The sequence below is a fragment of the Lithobates pipiens genome, unplaced genomic scaffold (genome assembly GCF_037356315.1).
Source record: "Lithobates pipiens isolate NorthernLeopardFrog02 unplaced genomic scaffold, aLitPip1_a1.2 Scaffold_61, whole genome shotgun sequence".
Taxonomy (NCBI): domain Eukaryota; kingdom Metazoa; phylum Chordata; class Amphibia; order Anura; family Ranidae; genus Lithobates; species Lithobates pipiens.
Window position 1 is genome coordinate 1,993,853 of NW_027507883.1, and position 25,063 is coordinate 2,018,915.

The 25,063-nt window shown below is 50.7% G+C and overlaps 8 pseudogenes; 2 read left to right on the plus strand and 6 right to left on the minus strand.

The window, feature by feature from the left end:
• The first annotated feature begins 1,742 nt into the window (after window positions 1-1,742).
• Window positions 1,743-1,861, plus strand: LOC143958508 (5S ribosomal RNA; annotated as a pseudogene).
• Window positions 1,862-2,360: 499 nt separating this feature from the next.
• Window positions 2,361-2,479, plus strand: LOC143958414 (5S ribosomal RNA; annotated as a pseudogene).
• Window positions 2,480-9,048: 6,569 nt separating this feature from the next.
• LOC143958425 (5S ribosomal RNA) lies at window positions 9,049-9,167 on the minus strand (annotated as a pseudogene).
• A 100-nt stretch (window positions 9,168-9,267) lies between these two features.
• On the minus strand, window positions 9,268-9,386 carry LOC143958333 (5S ribosomal RNA; annotated as a pseudogene).
• Window positions 9,387-12,134: 2,748 nt separating this feature from the next.
• Window positions 12,135-12,253, minus strand: LOC143958388 (5S ribosomal RNA; annotated as a pseudogene).
• Window positions 12,254-12,574: 321 nt separating this feature from the next.
• LOC143958752 (5S ribosomal RNA) lies at window positions 12,575-12,693 on the minus strand (annotated as a pseudogene).
• A 3,554-nt stretch (window positions 12,694-16,247) lies between these two features.
• LOC143958405 (5S ribosomal RNA) lies at window positions 16,248-16,366 on the minus strand (annotated as a pseudogene).
• A 100-nt stretch (window positions 16,367-16,466) lies between these two features.
• LOC143958616 (5S ribosomal RNA) lies at window positions 16,467-16,585 on the minus strand (annotated as a pseudogene).
• Between the last annotated feature and the right edge of the window lie 8,478 nt (window positions 16,586-25,063).

Here is a 25,063-nt window from a genome sequence, read left to right on the forward strand (position 1 = left end):
TAAATAATTCCTGCAAGATAATCTGAGCGTCCTCCGGGCCCTCAGACTCCGGGACCCCTCGCACTCTGATGTTATGCCGGCGCCCCCTGTTATCCAAGTCCTCCACATGACGCTGCATATCTCTCAGGAACAGATGGTGTTCAGCCCCTTGCATTTGGGTCTTGTGGACCGCTATCTTGGCCTCTTGTATCTCCTCCTCAGCCATCTCCACCCGGTCCGCAAGGTGCTTAAGGCCAGAGTGGAGCATTTGTATTTCCGCCCGACACGTGGATTTGACATCTTCAATCAATTGTTTAAAATCCTCTTTGGTAGGGATCGCTTGTAAGTATAACTGCCATTGAGGGTGCAGTGGTGGCGTGGTTAAGTCTCCCGGATCGTCCCGATCCATGCGATGACGTGGCGACAGTGGTCTAGGGTCCACGGGTCCAGCAGTGCAGGAGGAGGGAGCATGCTCAGGGGGAGAATCCCACACCCCCGTCCACTCAGAGGTATGGACCAAGAGAGGTGGCCGGTGTCGTCCCCTGTCATCCTGGGGAGGAAGGGCTACGGGTCCCCCAGGGTATGCTGACACCCCTGGTTGTCCCCTGCGGCTGCGTGGGGGGGAGGGGGGCCCCCGAGGGGCCCATTTTCTGAGTCTTAGAAGGGGGCGACTCCGAGACAGGGATAGTGGCTCCTCGGGGGGGAGGGCAGGGAAGTCCTCAGCAGCAAAAGAGAGGGGGGACCCCTCGGATACAGCACAGGTGTCTGGGGGCGTCCGGAGCATCCTAGGCAGAGCCAGAGAGCACTGAGTGTCCGGAGGAAGGGGGGACCTACTTCCAGAGGGCCCCAGGCCTAGTCCACCCCCCTCCCTGATCCGTCCGGTCTCGCACGGGACCCCCCCGCTGGCGTCCAGAGCTGCAGGCGGGCGGGGGGGACTGTGGTGCCGAGCAGCATGGGGATAGAGAGGATCCCAGGAGGGGCCTGGTCGTGTGCCCTGGTGGTGGCGTGGATGGCGTGGTAGGCCGCAGGCCTAGCTGGACGGCCTCAGAGGCGGGCGGGACCGGGGATCGACTCACCGCACCGGAGGCCTCCGGGGCCGGGGATGTCTGCCGCGGTGTCCCTCGATCCCCCGGTCCGTGCTGGTGGCTCGGATGGGCCCTGCAAGCCGGAGAAGGAGCCCGCAACGGCGCGGTTGCGGCCGCCGGCGCCATTTTGGGAGGTCTGTCGGTCGGGACCTCCGTCGTTAAAAAGAAGGACCGGAGGTCCGTGGCGGTGCCCAACGGGGTAGCGGGAGGTCCCCTGGAGCTGGAGGACCTTGTGGCCCTGGATTTCCCCATCGGATGGGGCTGGATTATCCCCGTAGGTGCAGTAGAGCGGAGGCTGGAGGGAGAGCGAGAGTATTAGGCTGCCATCCGGGTCGACTTCCGGTCACGCCCCGTAGGCTTCTTTTTATGTTGTTGGCGTTGATTCATTTTTTTTTTTGCTTGTTTCCCAAGGTGACCATCTTGGCATTGGTCAAGACGGTTGAGAGTGCCCAAAGAGATCGCTTACAGCAGCATCACCCTGAAAGAGCCCTATCTCTTCTCTTCTCTGAGGCTAAGAAGGGTTGGGCCTAGTTAGTACCTGGATGGGAGATGGCGTTGGAATACCAGGTGCCGTATTCTTCTTTTTATGTTGTTGACATTGACCTGTTTTTTTTTGCTTGTATCTCAAGGTGACTATCTTGGCATTTGTCAAGAGGGTTGGGAATGCCCAAAGAGATTGCCTATGGGCACATAACCCTGAAAGCGCCCGATCTCCTCTGATCTCAGAAGCTAAACAGGGTTGGGCCTTGCTAGTACCTGGATTGGAGACCACCTGGGAATACTAGGTTCTGTAGGCTTCCTTTTATGTTGTTGGCCTTGACCTGGTTTTTTTTTCACTTGTTTCCCAAGGTGGCCATCTTGGCGTTTGTCAAGAGGGTTGAAAGTGCCTGAAGAGATTGCCTACGGGCACATCACCCTGAAAGCACCCGGTCTCGTTTGATGTTGGAGGCTAAAAAGAGTCGGGCCTTGTTAGTACCTGGATGGGAGACCGCCTGGGAATACCAGGTGTCGTAGACTTCTTTTTATGTTGTTGGCGTTGATTCGTTTTTTTTTTTGCTTGTTTCCCAAGGTGACCATCTTGGCATTTGTCAAGAGGGTTGAGAGTGCCCAAAGAGATTGCCTATGGGCACATAAGGGTTGGGCCTTGCTAGTACCTGGATTGGAGACCACCTGGGAATACTAGGTGCTGTAGGCTTCTTTTTATGTTGTTGGCCTTGACCTGTTTTTTTTTCCACTTGTTTCCCAAGGTGACCATCTTGGCGTTTGTCAAGAGGGTTGAGAGTGCCCGAAGAGATCACCTACGGCCCCATCACCCTGAAAGCGCCCAATCTCATCTGATCTCGGATGCTAAACAGTGTCAGGCCTGGTTAGTACCTGGATGGGAGACCGCCTGGGAATACCAGGTGCCATAGGCTTCTTTTTTTTTTTTATTTAGTAGTATGCGACATACAATGCAAAGGCAACTTCACAGAATGTGTGATACAAATAGTTACAAACAAACGATCATATTGCATGGATATCAGAGCCAATGGTAAGAAGTCCGAGGAGAATAGCACGTGTACAGCTTTGCGGTCATATCAAGATGAGATTAAAGCTCCATCTCGTTGGGATCCTCTACCACTTAAAATATTATTGATACTATCCCTGCTACCCTCGAAGAGTTTAGATATCCATAGGGGAAGAGTATTGTGTAGTAGTCAAATGGGGTCGGAACATACCATTTACTTTTCCCTTTTTTGAGTTAAGAAGGGAAATAGTAGAACTGAAAGGAGGGAGAAGGGGAAAGAGAAGATTGGGGAAGGAAATGGCAGAAAAGGAAAAGAAAGGGGTAAGGGGGTGTCGTGGGTAGAGTGGATAGGATGGGGTCCCCTCCCAGGGAGCAAGAGACGCCCTCGGCTCACCAGCTCATCAGCTGTCCAACGTTTGGAACAGCGATCTCCAACGATCACCATGAGCTTACTATGTCTCGCGGAGGTATTCTTCCGAAAAGCGAAACTGGGTCCATTAGAACCATCTGTTCCCATGCTCCTCTGTTTTATCCCTCATTGTGGCAGTCAGGTCTTCCATTCGTTCAATATCATTTACCCTTGTGAACCACTGGGTCACCATTGGAGCAGATTGCTCTTTCCACTGACTTGGGATGCAGGCCCTAGCTGCATTGAGGAGATGTTTAAGTAAGGACTTATGATAACGCTTTCTCGACATAGGAGTTAGATTGAGAAGAACTGCTGCGGGATCATTGGCTAAGGAAATGTCTGTGAACTTGTGGATGAGTCTCAGGACAGGCTGCCAGAATGTTTGTAATTTAGGGCATTCCCAGAAAATGTGGAGAATGGTGCCAGCCTGTTGCCCACAGCGACAGCAGCGGTCAGATTGACCAGGGAATATTTTGGCCAACACCACCGGTGTACGATACCAGCGTGTGATCAGCTTATATGAGATATTCTGATATTTACTGCAGAGTGACGACTTATGGGCGAAAAAGAGTATTCTGTCCTTCTGTGGTTTGGAGAATGTAGTTTGTAAGTCCCTTTTCCATTTAGCTAGGAAGGGTGGATCCGTGGAGGATTGTGCGTCTGTCAGGATTTGGTAGGACCTAGAGAGGGAACCACGAATTGGGCCATCATACAGGCAAAGTTCCTCGAAGGGGTGGAATTGTCTAGAGAAGAACGAATGGTTAGGTAGTGATCCGAGGAAATGGATTAGCTGTCTAGCTCTCCAGCTATCCAATGCAACAGGTACTTGCTCTAGCAGTATGGTCCCCATGGGAATCAAGCCCGTGGGTCCAAGAAATAGGGCTGCTCTCAGAAGCCCTTTCGGGGCTTGCCTGGTAAAGGCCTGGTCAGACAGGCCCGGAGGGAATCTAGGATGTCCAATAATTGGGGTCATAGGAGAAGGGAAGTTAGTCAGGTGGGAAAGGTGAAAAAAACGATCCATCTCGGCGAGCGAGGGGCCAATTAATGGGTGAGTAGTCACACAGGGCTCCAATGGCCTCCCCGCCCAAGGCAGACCAGCCAGTGGAACCCGCGCCATCTCCTGCTCTAGCTTGACCCATAGCTTCAGTTCCCCATGCCGGTGTCTTATCCCATATGGTCCCCCATCGGATAGTGTCCGCTGTGTACTGCGCATGCGCAGTACACAGCAACACAGATTCCGAAAATTGCAGAGCATGAACGGCGCCTGCGCACTGAGTCCAGGTTCTATCCCCACTATCCAAGTGGACATAGACTAAGAATATAAAAGAGCCGAGCGCAGCGAGGCCAAGCCCGAAGCGTGGCGAGCGAAGCTCGCCTGCGAGGGGCCCTCTAATATTCACAACCCTATGTCCGCTTGGATGGTGGGGCTACCACCTCCACTCACCGCGCAGGCGCCGTTCAGCTTCGGAGATTTTCCGAAGCTTCGTCTGCTCCGTACTGCGCATGCGCAGTACGGCGCGGACACTATATCATGGCTGGACAGTATATGGCAGAACACCGGCACCAGTCAACCACCGGTGTCATGTGCGTCGCTGTGTAATATAGAGCAGGGTCCAGGAAGCCAATACCTCCCCGCAATTTCGGTCGCAATAGCATTGCCCTACCAATACACATATGTTTTCCGCGCCAGAGGAACTTGATAAAGATTGAGCGAACCGCATGAAAGAAAGTCTGGGGTATTTTGATAGGTAAGGCTTGTAGTAGATACAGAAGTCGTGGCATCGCGTTCATCTTCAACACATTACAGCGTCCGAACCATGACAGAGCTAGTGGGTCTCATCTTTTAATAACTAGACCACGCTTTACTCCACACCGTCGGCAGCGGTACGGGTGAACGAGTGATGCTCGGACTCTTTCCCCATCAATAATGGGACGAGGCAGGGGTGCCCTCTGTCTCCCCTAATTTTTATTCTGACACTGGAACCACTTATGTGTCACGTTCGGAATGACATGAATATTACTGGCATAGCCAAACCCTCGGCACACCACAAAATTGCGGCGTACACTGACAATCTAATTTTTTCCGTCTCCAATCCACACATTTTGCTTCCCAATATACTTGCGTCTCTACAGCGATATGGCAGCCTATCAAACTATAAAATCAATTGCGCCAAGTCGGCTGTATTGAATATATCGGTCCCGGATGGTGAGGCCAAGAGGCTCCGCTCCGCTTTTCCATTCTACTGGGCTGAAAAATCTATACGTTACCTGGGCGTTGACATCGCAGCGGATTTAGCGCAAATTGTACCCGCTTAATTTTGTCCCTCTCCTGGATAGACTGAAATCTGATTTGGGAAACTGGCATGCTTTAACACTGACCTGGTTCGGGCGCTGTAATGCATTCAAAATGACGGCCCTCCCGCGGATCTTATACATGTTCCAGACATTACCGATCCGGTTACCCCCAATTTTTTTCAGACAACTGCAGGTGCAGCTCCGGGACTTTATTTGGGCGCGCAAACCGCCCAGAGACCGTTTGCAATTGCTTGCCAGACCAAAGGACAAGGGGGGTCTGGGTCTCCCAGATCTCAGACAATACTACAGAGTGACTCTGCTAGCGAGAGTCGTTGATTGGCATTGTAATGGCCCACACAAGCAGTGGGTGGAGATGGAGATTGAGGATGGATCCATTCCCCTATTGACCTCCCCGTGGCTCCTGTCCTCCCTACCAAAAGATCTCAGAGGTCACCCCGTAGTGGGAGCTACGTTGGCTGTTGTGCGGAGGTTGTTCCGCTGCACACACATTGCTCCCCTGCCATCACCAATGAATCCGGTTATAGCTAATCCAGACTTCCCACCGGGATTTACCAACAAGAAACTGCGACAGTTGACAGTGGTGGGGAAACAGCGTCTGGGAGAGGTGTGGCCCTCGGGAGGGCTCCCGACCACGCAAACTGACAAACGCCAAGATGGTCACCTTGGGAAACAAACAAAAAAAACAAGTCAACGCCAACAACATAAAAAGAAGCCTGCAGCATTTGGAAAACCCAGGCGGTCTCCCATCCAGGTACAAACCAGGCCCAACCCTGCTTAGCCTCTGAGACCAAACGAGATTGGGCGCTTTCAGGGTGTTGTGCCCGTTGGCAATTCCTTTGTGCACTCTCAACCCTCTTGACAAATGCCAAGATGGTCACGCTGACGATCTAATTTTTTCCGTCTCCAATCCACACATTTTGCTTTCCAATATACTTGCGTCTCTACAGCGATACGACAGCCTATCAAACTATAAAATCAATTGCGCCAAGTCGGCTGTATTGAATATATCGGTCCCGGATGGTGAGGCCAAGAGGCTCCGCTCCGCTTTTCCATTCTACTGGGCTGAAAAATCTATACGTTACCTGGGCGTTGACATCGCAGCGGATTTAGCGCAATTGTACCCGCTTAATTTTGTCCCTCTCCTGGATAGACTGAAATCTGATTTGGGAAACTGGCATGGTTTAACACTGACCTGGTCGGGCGCTGTAATGCATTCAAAATGACGGCCCTCCCGCGGATCTTATACATGTTCCAGACATTACCGATCCGGTTACCCCCAATTTTTTTCAGACAACTGCAGGTGCTGCTCCGGGACATTATTTGGGCGCGCATACCGCCCAGAGCCCGTTTGCAATTGCTTGCCAGACCAAAGGACAAGGGAGGTCTGGGTCTCCCAGATCTCAGACAATACTACAGAGTGACTCTGCTAGCGAGAGTCGTTGATTGGCATTGTAATGGCCCACACAAGCAGTGGGTGGAGATGGAGATTGAGGATGGATCCATTCCCCTATTGACCTCCCCGTGGCTCCTGTCCTCCCTACCAAAAGACCTCAGAGGTCACCCCGTAGTGGGAGCTACGTTGGCTGTTGTGCGGAGGTTGTTCCGCTGCACACACATTGCTCCCCTGCCATCACCAATGACTCCGGTTATAGGTAATCCAGACTTCCCACCGGGATTTATCAACAAGAAACTGCGACAGTTGACAGTGGTGGGGAAACAGCGTCTGGGAGAGGTGTGGCCCTCGGGAGGGCTCCTGACCACGCAAACTGTCGCCGAGCTTTCTGACCCTCCGCTTGACTTGTTTAGTGCTTATCAACTTCGTCACTTTTTTCTGGCCATACAAAGGGCCCCCTACACTCCTAGAGACCTGACACCCAATGAATCCATCTGTCACAAAAGGGAACCTGTGCGACACACCCTCTCCCTCCTGTACAACCTATTGAGTAGTCAGGAGGAGGAGTCGACCCCCACCATTTATCCACAAATGGGAGAGGGACTTAGGCATCACATTTACCCCACAACAGATAGGGAAGATCCTGACCTTAGTACATAAAGCTTCCATCGCAAACCAATATCAAGAATCAGGATACAAGATAGTCTCACGCTGGTATAGAGTCCCATACCTTCTGAATAAAATGGATAGATCAATCCCGGATGTTTGTTGGAGGTGAAATTCAGATACAGGGACCATGGGACACCTTTTCTGGGCATGCCCGGCCTTGAGGAACTTTTGGGTTCCCAGCAGCGTGCCTTCTACACTTGACCCAACAGCCTGTTCGAAAATACAAAAAAACCCTCACGATGCAACTCCTGAATGCCGCCCGGGCCTGCATTCCCGCACTGTGGAGGCAGCCCCAGCCCCCATCCAAGGTGCTGTGGTATTCCAAAGTCAATCATATTCTCCGGATGGAAGAATTGACCGCCACCCTTCACAACACTGAAGAGGCATTTAGTGTTACATGGAGGCCCTGGAGGTATTTTACTGGTACTCGAGACTACATTCGGGAGGTGAGCAGTGCCTCTGTCCCAGAAAACGACTGAACATCTAACGTTTACCTACGTAGGCCATGTCTGCCCTGGGTGGCATTCCCCCCCCCTCCCTTTTTGTCTTTATTATTCTTTTTTTCCCCGCCGCCATCCCCCCACCTCCTCTCTCTCCGTCTTTGCACTCTCTTCTTCCCCCGTCCTCCCTTTTGACTATGCCTTGTCTCTTTACTAGCCTTCGGGACCCAGAAGAACCCCAGGGTTCTGGACATGACCGGCTCATATTTTACTCTGGTTCACGTAGGTCATAATAAGCTGGCTCGCTGTGGTCCCAGTTGTTCTCCATGATTACATTTGTCCGAACGGAGCTGCACTAGTTATACTGTACTACATGTCGGAGGTGGGGTTTCTCTCTTTTCTGCATGAAACTGTAGGACTCCCCTCTGAGAACCCAGAGTTATTTGGCTGCCTATTTTTTGTTACCATGTAATTGTGACCCTGGGTCATGCTGTATGGGAGACTGTTATATTTATGTTGTTCTACTTAATAAAAGAATAATAAAAATAAAAAAAATAAGTCAATGCCAACAACTTAAAACGAAAGCCTATGGCATCGAGAAATCCCAGGCGGTCTCCCATCCAGGTACTAACCAGGTCCCAACCCTGCTTAGCCTCTGAGATCAAATGCACGCTCAACCCTCTTGACAAACGCCAAGATGGTCACCTTGGGAAACAAACAAAAAAAACAAGTCAACGCCAACAACATAAAAAGAAGCCTGCGGCATTTGGAAAACCCAGGCGGTCTCCCATCCAGGTACAAACCAGGCCCAACCCTGCTTAGCCTCTGAGACCAAACGAGATTGGCCGCTTTCAGGGTGTTGTGCCCGTAGGCAATTTCTTTGTGCACTCTCAACCCTCTTGACAAATGCCAAGATGGTCACCTTGGGGAACAAGGGAAAAAAACAGGTCAAAGCCAACCACATAAAAATAATCCTACGGCATCCGGTATTCCCAGGCGATCTCCCAATCAAGACACTAACCAGGCCAGATCCTTCTATGTCACCTGGTCTTCCCAGGAAGTCTCCCATCCAGGTACTAACCAGGCCTGACGCTGCTAAGCCTCTGAAATCAGACGAGATCGGGTGCTTTCAGGGTGATGTGGCCGTAAGCGTTCTCTTCAAGACCCGCCCAACCCTCTTGACAAACGCCAAGATGGTCGCCTTGAGAAACAAGCGAAATAAACAGTTCAAAGCCAACAACATAAAAAGAAGCCTATGGCACCTGGTATTCCCAGGCGGTCTCCCATCCAGGTACTAACCAGGCCCGACACTGTTTAGCCTCTGAGATCAGATGAGATTGGGCGCTTTCAGGGTGATGGGGCCGTAGGTGATCTCTTTGGGCACTCTCAACCCTCTTGTTAAACGCCAAGATGGTCACCTTGGGAAACAAGGGAAAATAAAACAGGTCAACGCCGACAACATAATGAGAAGCCTACGGCACCTGGTCTTCCCAAGCTGTCTCCCATCCAGGTACTAACCAGGCCCATCGCTGCTTAGCCTCCGAGATCAGATGAGATTGGGCTCTTTCAGGGTGATTTGGCCGTAGGCACTCTCTTTGGGCACTCTGAAGCCTCTTGACAAAGGCCAAGATGGTCACCTTGGGAAACAAGCTAAAAAAAACAGGTCAAAGCCAACAACATAAAAAGAAGCCTACGGCATCCAGTATTCCCAGGCGATCTCCCAATCAAGACACTAGCCAGACCAGATCCTTCTATAGCACCTGGTCTTCCCAGGCAGTCTCCCATCCAGGTACTAACCAGGCCTGACGCTGCTTAGCCTCTGAAATCAGATGAGATCGGGTGCTTTCAGGTTGATGTGGCCCGTAAGCATTCTCCTCAAGACACGCCCAACCCTCTTGACAAACGCCAAGATGGTCGCCTTGAGAAACAAGCAAAAAAAACAGGTCAAAGCCAACAACATAAAAAGAAGCCTATGGGCTTACAGCGGACCTTAAAAGATGGGACCCACTAGCTCTGTCATGGTTCGGACGCTTTAATGTGTTGAAGATGAACGCGATGCCACGACTTCTGTATCTACTACAAGCCTTACCTATCAAAATACCCCAGACTTTCTTTCATGCGGTTCGCTCAATCTTTATCAAGTTCCTCTGGCGCGGAAAACATATGCGTATTGGTAGGGCAATGCTATTGCGACCGAAATTGCGGGGAGGTATTGGCTTCCCGGACCCTGCTCTATATTACACAGCGACGCACATGACACCGGTGGTTGACTGGTGCCGGTGTTCTGCCATATACTGTCCGGCCATGATATAGTGTCCGCGCCGTACTGCGCATGCGCAGTATGGAGCAGACGAAGCTTCGGAAAATCTCTGAAGCTGAACGGCGCCTGCGCGGTGAGTGGAGGTGGTAGCCCCACCATCCAAGCGGACATAGGGTTGTGAATATTAGAGGGCCCCTCGCAGGCGAGCTTCGCTCACCACGCTTCGGGCTCGGCCTCGCTGCGCTCGGCTCTTTTATATTCTTACTCTATGTCCACTTGGATAGTGGGGATAGAACCTGGACTCAGTGCGCAGGCGCCGTTCATGCTCTGCAATTTTCGGAATCTGTGTTGCTGTGTACTGCGCATGCGCAGTACACAGCGGACACTATCCGATGGGGGACCATATGTGATAAGACACCGGCATGGGGAACTGAAGCTATGGGTCAAGCTATCGCAGGAGATGGCGCGGGTTCCACTGGCTGGTCTGCCTTGGGCGGGGAGGCCATTGGAGCCCTGTGTGACTATTCACCCGTTAATTGGCCCCTCGCTCGCCGAGATGGATAGTTTTTTTCACCTTTCCCACCTGACTAACTTCCCTTCTACTATGACCCCAATTATTGGACATCCTAGATTCCCTCCGGGCCTGTCTGACCAGGCCTTTACCAGGCAAGCCCCGAAAGGGCTTCTGAGAGCAGCCCTATTTCTTGGATCCACAGGCTTGATTCCCATGGGGACCATACTGCTAGAGCAAGTACCAGTTGCATTGGATAGCTGGAGAGCTAGACAGCTAATCCATTTCCTCGGATCACTACCTAACCAATCGTTCTTCTCTAGACAATTCCACCCCTTCGAGGAACTTTGCCTGGATGATGGCCCAATTCGTGGTTCCCTCTCTAGGTCCTACAAAATCCTGACAGACGCACAATCCTCCACGAATTCACCCTTCCTAGCTAAATGGAAAAGGGACTTACAAACTACATTCTCCAAACCAAAGGACAGAATACTCTTTTTCGCCCATAAGTCGTCACTCTGCAGTAAATATCAGGAGATCTCATATAAGCTGATCACACGCTGGTATCATACACCGGTGGTGTTGGCCAAAATATTTCCCGGTCAATCTGACCGCTGCTGTCGCTGTGGGCAACAGGCTGGCACCATTCTCCACATTTTCGGGGAATGTCCTAAATTACAAACATTCTGGCAGCATGTCCTGAGACTCATCCACAAGTTCACAGACATTTCCTTAGCCAATGATCCTGCAGCAGTTCTTCTCAATCTAACTCCTATGTCGAGAAAACTTTATCATAAGTCCTTACTTAAACATCTCCTCAATGCAGCTAGGGCCTGCATCCCAAGTCAGTGGAAAGAGCAATCTGCTCCAATGGTGACCCAGTGGTTCGCAAGGGTAAATGATATTGAACGAATGGAAGACCTGACTGCCACAATGAGGGATAAAACGGAGGAGCATGGGAACAGATGGTTCTACTGGACCCAGTTTCGCTTTTCGGAAGAATACCTCCGCGAGACATAGTAAGCTCATGGTGATCGTTGGAGATCGCTGTTCCAAACGTTGGACAGCTGATGAGCTGGTGAGCCGAGGGCGTCTCTTGCTCCCTGGGAGGGGACCCCACCCTATCCACTCTACCCACGACACCTTCTTTTCCTTTTCTGCCATTTCCTTCCCCAATCTTCTCTTTCCCCTTCTCCCTCCTTTCAGTTCTACTATTTCCCTTCTTAACTCAAAAAAGGGAAAAGAAAATGGTATGTTCCGACCCCATTTGACTACTACACAATACTCTTCCCCTATCTATGGATATCTAAACTCTTCGAGGGTAGCAGGGCTAGTATCAATAATATTTTAAGTGGTAGAGGATCCCAATGAGATGGAGCTTTAATCTCATCTTGATATGACCGCAAAGCTGTACACGTGCTATTCTCCTCGGACTTCTTACCATTGGCTCTGATATCCATGCAATTTGATTGTTTGTTTGTAACTATTTGTATCACACATTCTGTGAAGTTGCCTTTGCATTGTATGTCGCATACTACTAAATAAAAAAGAAAAAGAAAAGCAGAAGCCTATGACACCTGGTATTCCCAGGCGGTCTCCCATCCAGGTACTAACCAGGCCCGACACTGTTTAGCATCCGAGATCAGACGAGATTGGGCGCTTTCAGGGTGATGGGGCCGTAGGTGATCTCTTCGGGTACTCTCAACCCTCTTGACAAATGCCAAGATGGTCACCTTGAGATACAAGCGAAAAAAAACAGGTCAATGTCAACAACGTAAAAAGAAGAATACGGCACCTGGTATTCCAACACCATCTCCCATCCAGGTACTAACTAGGCCCAACCCTTCTTAGCCTCAGAGAAGAGAAGAGATAGGGCTCTTTCAGGGTGATGCTGCTGTAAGCGATCTCTTTGGGCACTCTCAACCCTCTTGACAAATGCCAAGATGGTCACCTTGGGAAACAAGCAAAAAAAAAAAAACGAATCAACGCCAACAACATAAAAAGAAGCCTACAATAACTGGTATTCCCAGGTGGTCTCCCATCCAGGTACTAACCAAGCCCGACTCTTCTTAGCCTCCAAGATCAGACGAGATTGGGTGCTTTCAGAGTGATGTGGCCATAGGCAATCTCTTCAGGCACTCTCAACCCTCTTGACAAACACCAAGATGGTTACTTTGGGAAATAAGCGAAAAAAAAAACAGGTCAACGCCAACAACATAAAAAGAAGTCTACGACACCTGGTATTCCCAGGCAGTCTCCCATCCAGGTACTAACAAGGCCCGACTCTTCTTAGCCTCCAACATTCAAACGAGATCGGGTGCTTTCAGGGTGATGTGCCCGTAGACAATCTCTTCAGGCACTTTAAACCCTCTTGACAAACGCCAAGATGGTCACCTTGGGAAACAAGCAAAAAAATAAAAATAAGTCGGAAGCTAGAGACAATACGGCCCGAGTCCTCAATTTAATCCATGCGGCGCATGTACAGGGAAGGCCCTTGCTTATGTTGTCAACGGACGCGGAGAAGGCCTTTGACAGGGTGGCCTGGCACTTTATGCAGGCCACCCTGGAACATATAGGTCTTGGCCCCAACATGATGAGCTGGGTAATGCCGCTTTACTCAACGCCGTCGGCAGCGGTACGGGTGACCGAGTGGTGCTCGGACTCTTTCCCCATCACTAATGGGACGAGGCAGGGGTGCCCTCTGTCTCCCCTAATTTTAATTCTGACACTGGAACCACTTACGTGTCACGTTCGGAATGACCCGAATATTACTGGCATATCCAAACCCTCGGCACACCACAAAATTGCGGCGTACGCGGACGATCTAATTTTTTCCGTCTCCAATCCACACATTTTGCTTCCCAAAATACTTGCGTCTCTACAGCGACACGGCAGCCTATCAAACTATAAAAACAATTGCGCCAAGTCGGCTGTATTGAATAAATCGGTCCCCCATGGTGAGGCCAAGGGGCTCCGCTCCGCTTTTCCATTCTACTGGGCTGAAAAATCTATACGTTACCTGGGCGTTGACATCGCAGCGGATTTAGCGCAATTGTACCCGCTTAATTTTGTCCCTCTCCTGGATAGACTGAAATCTGATTTGGGAAACTGGCATGCTTTAACACTGACCTGGTTCGGGCACTGTAATGCATTCAAAATGACGGCCCTCCCTCGGATCTTATACATGTTCCAGACATTACCGATCCGGTTACCCCCAATTTTTTTCAGACAACTGCAGGTGCTGCTCCGGGACTTTATTTGGGCGCACAAACCGCCCAGAGCCCGTTTGCAATTGCTTGCCAGACCAAAGGACAAGGGGGGTCTGGGTCTCCCAGATCTCATACAATACTACAGAGTGACTCTGCTAGCGAGAGTCGTTGATTGGCATTGTAATGGCCCACACAAGCAGTGGGTGGAGATGGAGATTGAGGATGGATCCATTCCCTTATTGACCTCCCCGTGGCTCCTGTCCTCCCTACCAAAAGACCTCAGAGGTCACCCCGTAGTGGGAGCTACGTTGGCTGTTGTGTGGAGGTTGTTCTGCTGCACACACATTGCTCCCCTGCCATCACCAATGACTCCGGTTATAGGTAATCCAGATTTCCCACCGGGATTTACCAACAAGAAACTGCGACAGTTGACAGTGGTGGGGAAACAGCGTCTGGGAGAGGTGTGGCCCTCAGGAGGGCTCCCGACCACGCAAACTGTCGCCGAGCTTTCTGACCCTCCGCTTGACTTGTTTAGCGCTTATCAACTTTGTCACTTTCTTCTGGCCATACAAAGGGCCCCCTACACTCCTAGAGACCTGACACCCTATGAATCCATCTGTCACAAAAGGGAACCTGGGCGACACACCCTCTCCCTCCTGTACAACCTATTGAGTAGTCAGGAGGAGGAGTCGACCCCCACCATTTATCCACAAATGGGAGAGGGACTTAGGCATCACATTTACCCCACAACAGATAGGGAAGATCCTGACCTTAGTACATAAAGCAGACCAATATCAAGAATCAGGATACAAGATAGTCTCAAGCTGGTATAGAGCCCCATACCTTCTGAATAAAATGGATAGATCGATCCCGAAAGTTTGTTGGAGGTGAAATTCAGATACGGGGACCATGGGACACCTTTTCTGGGCATGCCCGGCCTTGAGGAACTTTTGGGTTCCCAGCAGCGTGCCTTCTACACTTGACCGAACAGCCTGTTCGAAAATACAAAAAAACCCTCACGATGCAACTCCTGAATGCCGCCCGGGCCTGCATTCCCGCACTGTGGAGGCAGCCTCAGCCCCCATCCAAGGTGCTGTGGTATTCCAAAGTCAATCATATTCTCCGGATGGAAGAATTGACCGCCACCCTTCACAACACTGAAGAGGCATTTAGTGTTACATGGAGGCCCTGGAGGTATTTTACTGGTACTCGAGACTACATTCGGGAGGTGAGCAGTGCCTCTGTCCCAGAAAACGACTGACCATCTAACGTTTACCTACGTAGGCCATGTCTGCCCTGGGTGGCATCCCCCCCCCCCTTTTTGTCTTTATTTTTCTTTTTTTCCCCGCCGCCATCCCCCCACCTCCTCTCTCTCCGTCTTTGCACTCTCTTCTTCCCCGTCCTCCCTTTTGACTATGCCTTGTCTCCTTACTAGCCTTCGGGACCCAGAAGAACCCCAGGGTTCTGGACATGACCGGCTCATATTTTACTCTGGTTCACGTAGGTCATGATAAGCTGGCTCGCTGTGGTCCCAGTTGTTCTCCATGATTACATTTGTCCGAACGGAGCTGCACTAGTTATACTGTACTACATGTCGGAGGTGGGGTTTCTCTCTTTTCTGCATGAAACTGTAGGACTCCCCTCTGAGAACCCAGAGTTATTTGGCTGCCTATTTTTTGTTACCATGTAATTGTGACCCTGGGTCATGCTGTATGGTTGACTGTTATATTTATGTTGTTCTACTTAATAAAAGAATAATAAAAATAAAAAAAATAAGTCAATGCCAACAACTTAAAACTAAAGCCTATGGCATCGAGAAATCCCAGGTGGTCTCCCATCCAGGTACTAACCAGGTCCCAACCCTGCTTAGCCTCTGAGATCAAATGCACGCTCAACCCTCTTAACAAACGCCAAGATGGTCACCTTGGGAAACAAACAAAAAAAACAAGTCAACGCCAACAACATAAAAAGAAGCCTGCGGCATTTGGAAAACCCAGGCGGTCTCCCATCCAGGTACAAACCAGGCCCAACCCTGCTTAGCCTCTGAGACCAAACGAGATTGGGCGCTTTCAGGGTGTTGTGCCCGTAGGCAATTTCTTTGTGCACTCTCAACCCTTTTGACAAATGCCAAGATGGTCAGCTTGGGGAACAAGGGAAAAAAAACAGGTCAAAGCTAACAACATAAAAAGAATCCTACGGCATCCGGTATTCCCAGGCGATCTCCCAATCAAGACACTAACCAGACCAGATCCTTCTATGTCACCTGGTCTTCCCAGGAAGTCTCCCATCCAGGTACTAACCAGGCCTGACGCTGCTAAGCCTCTGAAGTCAGACGAGATTGGGTGCTTTCAGGGTGATGTGGCCGTAAGCGTTCTCTTCAAGACCCACCCAACCCTCTTGACAAACGCCAAGATGGTCGCCTTGAGAAACAAGCGAAATAAACAGTTCAAAGCCAACAACATAAAAAGAAGCCTATGGCACCTGGTATTCCCAGGCGGTCTCCCATCCAAGTACTAACCAGGCCCGACACTGTTTAGCCTCTGAGATCAGATGAGATTGGGCGCTTTCAGGGTGATGGGGCCGTAGGTGATCTCTTTGGGCACTCTCAACCCTCTTGTTAAACGCCAAGATGGTCACCTTGGGAAACAAGGGAAAATAAAACAGGTCAACGCCGACAACATAATGAGAAGCCTACGGCAACTGGTATTCCCTAGCTGTCTCCCATCCAGGTACTAACCAGGCCCATCGCTGCTTAGCCTCCGAGATCAGATGAGATTGGGCTCTTTCAGGGTGATTTGGCCGTAGGCACTCTCTTTGGGCACTCTGAAGCCTCTTGACAAAGGCCAAGATGGTCACCTTGGGAAACAAGCTAAAAAAAACAGGTCAAAGCCAACAACATAAAAAGAAGCCTACGGCATCCAGTATTCCCAGGCGATCTCCCAATCAAGACACTAACCAGACCAGATCCTTCTATAGCACCTGGTCTTCCCAGGCAGTCTCCCATCCAGGTACTAACCAGGCCTGACGCTGCTTAGCCTCTGAAATCAGATGAGATCGGGTGCTTTCAGGTTGATGTGGCCCGTAAGCGTTCTCCTCAAGACACGCCCAACCCTCTTGACAAACGCCAAGATGGTCGCCTTGAGAAACAAGCAAAAAAAACAGGTCAAAGCCAACAACATAAAAAGAAGCCTATGGGCTTACAGCGGACCTTAAAAGATGGGACCCACTAGCTCTACTACAAGCCTTACCTATCAAAATACCCCAGACTTTCTTTCATGCGGTTCACTCAATCTTTATCAAGTTCCTCTGGCGCAGAAAACATATGCGTATTGGTAGGGCAATGCTATTGCGACCGAAATTGCGGGGAGGTATTGGCTTCCCGGACCCTGCTCTATATTACACAGCGACGCACATGACACCGGTGGTTGACTGGTGCCGGTGTTCTGCCATATACTGTCCGGCCATGATATAGTGTCCGCGCCGTACTGCGCATGCGCAGTATGGAGCAGACGAAGCTTCGGGTGCTTTCAGGGTGATGTGCCCGTAGACAATCTCTTCAGGCACTTTCAACCCTCTTGACAAACGCCAAGATGGTCACCTTGGGAAACAAGCAAAAAAATGAAAATAAGTCGGAAGCTAGAGACAATACGGCCCGAGTCCTCAATTTAATCCATGCGGCGCATGTACAGGGAAGGCCCTTGCTTATGTTGTCAACGGACGCGGAGAAGGCCTTTGACAGGGTGGCCTGGCACTTTATGCAGACCACCCTGGAACATATAGGTCTTGGCCCCAACATGATGAGCTGGGTAATGTCGCTTTACTCAACGCCGTCGGCAGCGGTACGGGTGACCGAGTGGTGCTCGGACTCTTTCCCCATCACTAATGGGACGAGGCAGGGGTGCCCTCTGTCTCCCCTAATTTTAATTCTGACACTGGAACCACTTATGTGTCACGTTCGGAATGACCCGAATATTACTGGCATATCCAAACCCTCGGCACACCACAAAATTGCGGCGTACACTGACGATCTAATTTTTTCCGTCTCCAATCCACACATTTTGCTTCCCAAAATACTTGCGTCTCTACAGCGACACGGCAGCCTATCAAACTATAAAAACAATTGCGCCAAGTCGGCTGTATTGAATATATCGGTCCCCCATGGTGAGGCCAAGAGGCTCCGCTCCGCTTTTCCATTCTACTGGGCTGAAAAATCTATACGTTACCTGGGCGTTGACATCGCAGCGGATTTAGCGCAATTGTACCCGCTTAATTTTGTCCCTCTCCTGGATAGACTGAAATCTGATTTGGGAAACTGGCATGCTTTAACACTGACCTGGTTCGGGCGCTGTAATGCATTCAAAATGACGGCCCTCCCTCGGATCTTATACATGTTCCAGACATTACCGATCCGGTTACCCCCAATTTTTTTCAGACAACTGCAGGTGCTGCTCCGGGACTTTATTTGGGCGCGCAAACCGCCCAGAGCCCGTTTGCAATTGCTTCCCAGACCAAAGGACAAGGGGGGTCTGGGTCTCCCAGATCTCATACAATACTACAGAATGACTCTGCTAGCGAGAGTCGTGGCCCACACAAGCAGTGGGTGGAGATGGAGATTGAGGATGGATCGATTCCCCTATTGACCTCCCCGTGGCTCCTGTCCTCCCTACCAAAAGACCTCAGAGGTCACCCCGTAGTGGGAGCTACGTTGGCTGTTGTGCGGAGGTTGTTCCACTGCACACACATTGCTCCCCTGCCATCACCAATGACTCCGGTTATAGGTAATCCAGACTTCCCACCGGGATTTACCAACAAGAAACTGCGACAGTTGACAGTGGTGGGGAAACAGCGTCTGGGAGAGGTGTGGCCCTCAGGAGGGCTCCCGATCACGCAAACTGTCGCCGAGCTTTCTTTTTTTTTTTTTATTGAAAAAGCCAACTTTATTGAGGTACGAATGCTTGGTACATAAATTGACGGAGGCCAACATGGCCAAAACGATAGCATATATATAGATACATTACAGTAACCGTGTAGCATAAAACAAACTACCCACAAGAGGTAGAGCCATCACATAGTACATATGTATGTATAAAAAGAGACAAAGGAAAGGGGGAGAGAGGGAGGGGAGAGGAGAAAAAAAAAAAAAAAGGGAGAGGGAAAGGAGAAGATGAAGGGTGAGTATATTAAGTACACGTTTCACCATCTGCCAACCATCTACCCCAGACCTTTTCGTATTTAGGTGAACACCCCCTATGCACATAAATCAGCTTCTTATATGGAAGAGTATCATTTACCTCTTTTTTCCAACACTGGATTGTGGGGGGCAGGGCCTGCATCTACCTTCTAGCCACCGCTTTCCTTGCCAGGAATAGGGTCTCATGCAAAAAGGTGCGAAGAGATTTATCAGCTTCTAAGCTAGGCATTAGACCGAGCAGGCACATTTTGGGGTCTAGGGTAGCAGGTGAACCCATCTGGTCGTGCAGGAATCGTATCACTTGCATCCAGTATGCTTGAATAGTGGGACAGGTCCATAAAAGGGAGCCCGGGGTATGACCACATTGACGGCATCCCGGATTGTACATGGGCTTGAAACGTGCTATATTCTGGGGAGTTAGATATGTCCTGTGTATGATATACAGCTGCGTGAGGCGATCTGACAGCCGGGGGGATACATATTTCACATCCCCCAGAATGTCATCCCAATCCTCATCCGCAATAAGCCCAACGTCCACCTCCCATCTGGTCTTAGCAGCATAGGCCAAGGCCATGACACCAGGGAGACGGATAGCGGAGTACAAGGTGGAGTTTAATTTAGCTGGCTCAGTACCCGTAACTGTATCTACTATAGAGGGGACTGCCAAGGATGGGTTAGAGCTAATAAATTGGGTTTGTATGGCATGGCGGAGCTGCAGGTATCTAAAAAGGAGACGGTTAGGGATGGAAAATTCGTCCTTGAGCATTTGAAACGTTTTTATTCCCATATTAGTCATGACCTGATAAATATATAAGATCCCGTGGCGTATCCACACCACAGGATCTGGAATGGACAGCAGTTCAGGTAGGTGCATGTTGAACCAGAGAGGCGTGTGGGAGTGGACCCGTGGGATCCCAAGTTTTTTCAGTGCCACCCCCCATACCCTCCGGTGATGTGTCAGCATGTCTGCGTTATGACGGGGGGGGGAAACTCGTCAAGGGGGCCCTGAGGACTGCCTGAAGGGGGGTGTGGGCTGGATTGTCAGGATGCCCACAGATTAGTGCCTGATATCGTAGTAGTTCGCTTTTATCAAAATAATAAAAATGGGATAATTGTGAGGCAAGATAGTACTCCTGAAAGTCTGGAAGAGCAGCTCCTCCCAGCGTCGCCGGGTTTTTCAGGAGCTTCCAGGATAATTTATGTCTGCTGTGCCCCCATATAAATGAGTTAAGAATAGACTCAATCGTTTTGAAATTTTTTTGTGGTATATATAGGGGGGCATGCCACACAAGATAGAGTATCTTTGGTAAAAGTATCATTTTAACCAAATTAATGTGTCCCATAACCCCCAGCCGTAGTCTGGCCCAATTCTGTGTCTTAGTCTTGATCAGGGTACATAGGGGTTCAATGTTAAGGAGTGTGTAGTCTGTGAGTGATCTGGTCACCTGCACCCCGAGGTACTTAATCGAGGAGACCCTTGGGAGACTCAGAGGTGGAGACGTGAACGGAGGGGGGAAATGGTCAATGGGAAGGATCTGAGATTTGGACCAGTTAATACGCAAACCCGAATGGCCACCGATACATTCTATGGAATGAAGGGCAGCGCACAGGGAAGGACCCGAGTCTGCCAGGTACAGGAGGGTATCATCGGCATACAGCCCGATCTTCTCTTCCAGGTTACCAATCTTAAGGCCACGGATATTAGTATCTGCCCGAATCATGATGGCCAACGGCTCCACCGCCAGTGCATACAGCATAGGGGAAAGAGGACAGCCCTGTCGGGTCCCCCTCTCAAGGGGAAATTGGTCCGATAACCAACCATTCACAAACACCCTGGCCTTGGGGGATTGGTATAGGAGTTGAACCCAACGAATAAAATTGGGGCCAAATCCAAATCTCGAAAGGCACTCCCATAAGTAGTTCCTCTCCACAGAGTCGAAGGCCTTAGCGGCATCCAGAGCCACCACGACCCTCGACCCGATGTCATCGTGGGATCCCTGAATATTCATAAATAGACGACGAATGTTCATTGCTGTATTTTTCCCTGGCATAAAGCCTGTCTGATCTGGGTGGACTAGGGACAGAATGACTTGGTTGAGGCGGGAGGCTAGGATCTTAGCTAATATCTTAATATCAACTTGGAGCAGGGAGATAGGTCTATACGATTCTGGGTATTTAGGGTCCTTGCCAGGCTTGGGGATTACTACAATTTGGGGCTCTCTCATAGAGGGGGGTAGGGTACCTGTATCAAACATAAATTTGTATAAGTCATAAAGTTTAGGGATAAGGATTTCAGAGTAAGTGGCGTAGAATTCAAGTGGTAAGCCATCTAATCCTGGGGCCTTGGACGCTGCCAGGCAGGAGATAGCCACGGAGATATCTTCTATAGTAATAGGGGCTTCTAACAGTTCAAGCTGTTCATCAGCCAGTCTGGGAAATGCAACTCCCGCCAGGTAGTCCCTGGTGTCTTGGGGAGAGTGGGTGACCCGGGAGGTGTAAAGTGCACGGTAGAACTTCCCAAATTCCTCCGCCACTAGTTGCGGATCGGTGATATCGTTCCCCCGCGGATCTAACAACGACACTACCACAGGGGGATGTGCATCCAGATGGGCCAGGTATGCAAGTAGTTTGCCTGATCGCTCACCGTACTCAAACACCCTCTGTCTACAAAAGAAGATGCACTGCTTAGCTTTCTCAATGTGCAACAGGGAAACCTGTCGCGTCTGTATCCTAAGATTATTGGCTGTGCTGGGCGAAGGGTCCCGATGGAACGCCTCCTCCAGCACCTGTAGATGTTCCGCAGCCTGTTGCAGAATAAGTTTAGATGACCTTTTGACTCTATTGATGCGCGTGGAAAGGAGGGAGCGGGCATGCAGTTTAAACATCTCCCAGACCGTGTCATAAGCAGCTGAGTGCCCGTTAGCCGTGAAGTAATATTGTAGTTCAGTGGGGATGTCTTCCTGGTCCCTCAGGGCCGTCAGCCAAAACGGGTTGAGCCGCCAAGGAGGAGCAGGTGAGACGCTCAGGAGCTGGAGCGCAATCCAGTATGGAGTGTGATCCGAAAGTATTCTCGGAGCAAAGCCCACATCCCCTAGTTTCGGTGTTAGGGACCTTGAAATTAAAATAAAATCTATACGCGACATAGTGTTGTGACTGGCCGAGAAGCATGAGAAGGCTTTAGCGTGTGGGTGTCTGTGGCGCCAAGTGTCAACAATAGCAAAGTCAGTCAGCATGCGGTATAGCCTAGTGTGGGCTGGCGAGTCAGAGGGAGGGTCTGGTGCACCCATACGGTCCAGGGCAGGAGTGAGAGTCATTAATATGTCTCCCATCCACACCGCTGGTACGGAGGGATATTGAGTCATAAAGGCAAGACCCTCACTAATGACAAGTGAATTGTATGGGGGGGGACATAGCAAGCTAGTATCAGGATGGGGGATCCATTAACGGTGGCGTGTATAAACACATATCTGCCCTGCTGGTCCGTCTGAAGTGACATTAATTCAAATGGGACCCTTTTTGCAACCAGGACCGAGACCCCTCTGGAATACGAGGTGTGAGTAGCATGATAGGCCCAGCCTATCCAAGGCTTTTTCAAAGAGGATTGTAAGTGACCCGTAACATGAGTCTCAACCAGTGCGATGACATCAGCACGCTGAGATTTAAGGAATGTCAGAACAGCGGTGCGCTTAATCTTATTGCGCATGCCCCTGACATTCCACGTCAGAAATTTTAGGGAGCTCATGGCGGATATAGGGCGTGCGTAATAAACCGCAGATGAACTAGGACCAGCTGAACAGACATGGACAGAGCCATTGGTGGAAACCTCTGTATCAGCCAATATCTATAGTGCACATGTGACAACAACATAGTACCTATAGCATAACAAAACATTTGTAGATAGGTTGGCATAGAAAAACAAATACCCACAACATTTCCCATCCCTCCCAGTCCACTGCCTCCCCAACTCAGCACGGACATAGTATCCCACAACCAGGTATCAACGGGGGACATCCAACGGGCAAGGCCCATTGGAGGCAAGGGACTTAATTTTAAGGGAGCATAGATACCCATTATAGAAAGAAAAAAAAAGAAGAGGAACAGAAAACAGTCCGGCAAACGGACAAAGTTCACAAAAATCCTAGGGGGGCGACTCCCTCTCTGAGAAGCGCATGGGGTGTAGGAGCCACAACAGTGTGGCACCATTACAGTCGTACAGGGAGAGGTCCCGTTTGCCAACGGAGCAATAGTCAAGGTATAGCAGGAATCCACAACATCGGTCAGCACGTGGTCTTCAGCCAGTCTCTTTCAGGCGCGGAGAAAGCGAGGATAATGGATCAAAATCACCCGAATGCGGCCGGAATATTGCAAGATCCGGGGTGGTATATATAAAAAGGAAAGAGAAAAAAAAAAGGGGGGGGAAAAGGGGTGGGGGGAGGGGTTGCCATTACTGTCCCCCCGCTCTGCCAGAATACACAGATCCGCACTGTATTCATTAAGGGGATAGACCGTAGATGAAAGTCAAACAGCATTGCGGGAATAGGAGAGGAGCGGAAGGGGGGGTTAGAGCACTCACAGCTTTCAGACAGCATGGCACGTTCAGGCCCGGCGATCCCTCTGATCAATCCAGGTGGACGCCAGTTCGGGGTCTTCGAAGAAATGGGTTCGGCCGTCACATTCCACACGGAGCTTCGCAGGATATAACATGGCATATTTGAGGTGTAGAGTACGGAGGCGACGTTTAACCTCCTGGAACCTGGACTGTTGTCGCTGCACCTCATTGGAGAAGTCTGGGAAGACGGCCACATGAACATTGGCATGGGGGATATTCCCCTTCTCTCTAGTCAGGCGGAGGATCTTGTCGCGATCTTTGAAATTTAGGAATTTCGCTATCAGAGTACGCGGCGGAGCTCCTTGGGAAGGAGGCCGGGCAGGGATGCGGTGAGCTCTCTCAACTGCAAACATCACAGAGAATGCCTCTCTACCAAAATTGGTTGTAAGGAAGTTCTCAAGGAAGCTTGCCGGGTCGTTGCCCTCAGCATGCTCAAGGAGGCCGATAAAGTGGAGGTTACACCTCCGAAGGCGATTTTCCATGTCGTCCTGCTTTGCACTAAGCTGCTGTAGCTGACAACGCATCTCATCAGTAGTATGTTGCAGGGGGTGTAAAATATCTTCCGCTCTGCCGATGCGGGTCTCCGCCTCCTCCACACGATCCCGCAGGGCGGAAAGGTCCTGTCTGATAAGAGAAACATCAATTTTGACCTCCTCGATTTTGGTGGTAAGCGTGCTCTGGCACATGGCAATGGCATCTAGGACCTTGTTAGTGGCCGCTTCGGAGCGTTCCATATCCGGGGATGCGCCTGCACCGTCTTTATCCCGCAGGTCTTCTCCGAGCCTGCGGTACTTGGCAAGTTTGTCAGTGGCTTCAGAGCTCGTTTTTGGTGGAGACATACTGCAGGAGAAGAGCAGGAGAATTCCCGGGTGTACCAAGATGGCCGCTGTTCACCAGGCAGGATCGTTAATATCCCCCCTCCTACCCAGTCCAGGGGTGTCCCAGAGGAGGCTGTGGGTGTCAGACAATCAGTGGCAAGGTCCAGTGGCACTAAAACGAAGGGAAGCAATACAGGAGATCCGTGAGTCCTCAACAGGGCAGTCACAGGGTGTAGCAAGATGGCCGCCGGGAGCTAGGCCGAGACCGCCGGACCGTCCCTCAGGCTTCCACTGACCAAACAACTGCCTCAGCATGTACCCCAGATCATCCGGTGGGCATAGGGGGCAATAAGCAGGCTCAGGGCTGCCCGTACAGGGAGATAGAGCTGCCGGAGCGGCCGCCGGGTGAACCAAGATGGCCGCTGCTCCAGGAGGTAGGCCGAGTCCCCAGTCTTTCCTGCACAGCAAGCCCGGATGGAAGAGGAGAGCTTCGGTGGCGGCCGTGGGCGGCGCTTTCGAGTGCTGGATGGCTGGATGGCTGCCCAGGGAGAGTGGCAAGGTCTCTGGCTGTGGAAGCAGGGATAACTGTAGCAGGATAGGCGGCAGGATACAGTGGGCAAACGGAGGACTCACCACAGACGTCCTACTCCATTGCTGTCCAGGCCAC